Source organism: Neodiprion fabricii, chromosome 4, assembly GCF_021155785.1.
Source record: "Neodiprion fabricii isolate iyNeoFabr1 chromosome 4, iyNeoFabr1.1, whole genome shotgun sequence".
Classification (NCBI taxonomy): Eukaryota; Metazoa; Arthropoda; class Insecta; order Hymenoptera; family Diprionidae; genus Neodiprion; species Neodiprion fabricii.
The window spans coordinates 23857337-23861017 of record NC_060242.1 but is presented as its reverse complement, the minus strand read 5'-3'; the positions used below and the strand labels follow the sequence as shown (position 1 = coordinate 23861017).

The window sequence follows — 3681 nt, the reverse complement described above, 5'->3', positions numbered from 1 at the left end:
ATAGCGGAGTCGCCTGTCGTCCTCGCGGCTATGGACTATACGATGTAAAAACCACGCCTTATCTCTGATTACGACAATCGCCTCTTCACCGCCCGCCGATATCCGGGAAAGCAGACCCGCGATTCACCTGCGGGACCGTCCGTGTCACGCTTTTTTACACCTGGATTCGTTTTGTTCCCCGCGATGCTCGTTCTCGTCGAGCACACGCTTGTTTCGTTTCGCGTACCTGTGCCTGTTGTTCTCATTTTCATGCAACAATTATTCCCCGATTTTCGTTGATTCTTTCGTTACACGACGGTCTCGGGATGCCGCCTGGACCTCGTGCTTGACTTACTCGTTACGACGATCACGCTTTGTACTTGTGTAGTAGGTGGATTATCATCCAGATGACATCCTGCGGAGATTTGAAAAGGAACGCGTAAGAAAGCGTTCGTAGCTCGATACAACGAGCTGAGAACCAAATGTGTGATTTTTTTTTTTTTTTTACCCTAAACTTTTTTTTATCGCTGATACGTTTGATCGACGCATCCGAACACTGTAATAGATTCTACGCTGAGGAATCGGATGATTTCGACCGGCACACGCTGTTCGAAGTCATCTGTGTACACGTCGGGATTTTTTTTTTTTCTTTTTTTCTTACAGACGAAATTAACACGTTTTTAAAACTGTTCTTACACTTTGCGCTGACGTTAATTCTCTGAAACGTGTTAAATGGTGGAATTTATCGAGGGTATGAAAATTTAAAGATGTTCCAAGTGGTGACGGACTTTTACACAATGAGATGAGATGCATTTTTGGAATTCGAAATATCCGAGCCGTGAACAATGCATTGGGATAAAATTCGGACCGATTACCTGAGTGAAAAAAATCGTTTTTTGGAACTAATGACTCCGTTCTTTGAAACAATAAAAATTGGTTGACTATGCTTCGGTACGATCCGTTAAAGAGATACTAAATCTTGAACAAACGAAACAACAAAGCTAGTCTAAGTAATTCTTATCGGAGAACCGATATGCAAACCAGCAGCGCAAGTCGACATAACTTGCGGTATGAAATACCTGTCCGTAAAAATTACGATGTTGCTGAAGAAAAGAATAACGCTATTTGGTAGCTTTACCGTTGTCCACTTTTTTTGGCAAAATCTAGCTTCGCTATGTTTTAGCGCAATTTCTTACAGCAGGTACGTTTGTTGTAAAACGAAATATTCTCGTCAGTTTTCGGAATCTTTTTTCAAGAATTCACGTTCTTGGCCAAACTGTAATGCAGAAACCTGTTGCGGAAATCGGGTCAAATCGCAAAGTGCGATTATCCGACATCTGGGTATAAAATTGCCAATAGTAGAAACAAAGATTCGTAATCGGTAGACGTAAATTTATACGGAATAAGGTTCATTTGAGAACGGCTGTGAGCGTGCAGGATGACGAAAAGCGAAACCTTCGAGGCAACTCAATTGCGAATAAGTAGACTTTAATGGACGTATACGGTACGGAACAGTCCGTAGCAGTGTATTTAAACTGGTGGCCTACAGTCGGGCGGCTAATACGCGTCTGGTTCTATAGTTGGTTTAATTCGTGGGACATTCGCCGAGGCATTGTGTCTATTGTACCGATGATCGCTACGCTGTGCAGGTTGCTTAGTCACTTTTGGCACTCGCACTAGACAGATATCCGCCCCTGGATACACGCGTGCTTCACGTCTAGCGTGAGCGATCGTTTCTTGACCTACTAAATATTTTGTCCACCCGATACGACCACCAGGTCTAGTACCGCACGTGAACCACGCCGTTGACTCCATTTTTTATCCATATGCAAGTCCGGGTACCGTACACAGGTAAACTGGAAGAGTTTAATGGCTGGAAGAAGGGTGTAAAAGTGCGTGTGTGTGTTTGTGTGCGCGTGTAGAACGTATCTACCTGCAGTTAACGAGGAGGCATCCTACCAAGTCGCATCCTCCACATTTATTGCCTTGCGCCAGTCCGACACCCGGTGATTACTTGCGTTGACCCAAAATTACAACCAGCGGGTTCGTGTATACTCGGTTCTGAGGTGTGTCGTCACTAGAGACTCAACTATGCATTTTATTCCGTTTTCTTCTTCTCATTTGTCGAGGCTTAACAGTGCCGCTACGTTGTTACTCAAAATTCTAGAATTTCCTTCGACCATCTGATTCCCTTTTGGATTGTCGAGTCAATTAGACTGTGCTTTTTATTCAACTACAGAAAGGCGAATTTATACGGTTAAGTCTTACTGAAAACTCTACGGAACAAGCACGGCTCTCGGACTTTCAGAGGAGGATTTCCGATGTTTCCGTTATTTTCTGGAAGAGTTATCTCTCGCAATCAGCGAGGAAAAGGTTGGTTAGCTTTCTTGTTTGCTGTTTTTTAACACCTAGTGAAAGACAAGCTTCTTAAATAAATTTGAGACAAGATCCCAGAATTATACGAAATGACGTGAAAGCTACAGATCTCTTGTTTATTATCTTATCGATCGCGTGTTTCTTGGAAAGGATTCGTCACGTCTTCAAACATCCTTGTAGTCTCTTGTCCATTCTAAATTCTCCAGCTTAGTACGATTACTCAGGATCTCTGTGTTGGGAACGCAGTCTCTACCTCGTTAGGATCATTTCTCTCGAACGAAACTCCTGATGATTTTTAAAGTATGATCCTTATTTAATTGAAAGGATCAACAAATTTTTGACGATTATTATACGGTTTGTTGTTCGTTGTGACTATGCAGAAGGCCTGGTGTAATCATTAATAAAATTTGAGGGTCAAATCACTGGTAGCGTTTGTTTAGCTGTAACATTCATTGCGAGGAAATCCTTCGATCAAATGCATGAATCAGTGATTGATAAGGTGTGTGAAACAAGATTTCATTAGTAATTCCCACTGTTTGCAAAGTTTGATTCTTGAATAAAACACTGCGATACACGGAATGGGAAAGTTCTTTTTCTGTACTGAATCACTATGCAGTGAAAGTTCTTCTGGGTCATTCAAAGATGACTTAAAACTCTGACGGACGGTTACGGCATCAACCGCATAACTTTGAAAGGTAAGCCGACTGGGCTGTAATGAAAATGCGAGTCCATTATGAATCGCAATCTAAAAACCGGGGTGTAAGAACCTCGTCTTATGTTCTAATTAGGCACCTTTCAATTGCATCGCAATTTTACAGTGCAGTTAATCAACCCCGTCAACGGCCGAAAGACGGCTTCCGAATGATTATCGTCTAATCGACCTCTTTACGTGGACACATTTCGGTGCCAACGAATCGATCGTTGAACCGATCTTTACGACCCATTCGTACACATATCGAATCGACTCTGTCGTGCAACGGCAAAAATGTACACGGAGTTATTTATGCGAGAGTAAATTTTAACGGCACTTTATTTTTCTTCAATGTCCGTCGCGTCTCACGTATCACGAGGAAATTTACGCTCGGATCGGTAAAACTTTATCGCAGTACGCCTGATAGGGTGAAAGTCCACTTTTACATTCATCGAAGGAAAATCGTGTAGGTGCCTAGAATTTGAACACTGATTGTTTGTTCACTCGCAAATTGACCGTTTTAAAACTCGTACGAGACTGATAGTGCGGTAAAGTGACCGTGAAAGTAGCGTGAACAAGTTTCGACATGCAATTTTCTCAATTTAAGTTAATAGTTGTGTACAGGAAGTCCGTTA

At 42.2% G+C, this 3681-nt stretch overlaps 1 protein-coding gene across 5 annotated transcripts in view; it reads left to right on the top strand.

Annotated features, from left to right (window-relative positions):
- Nucleotides 1–3681, top strand: part of LOC124179456 — a 36096-nt gene that overhangs the window by 21280 nt on the left and 11135 nt on the right. The window lies entirely within an intron of this gene.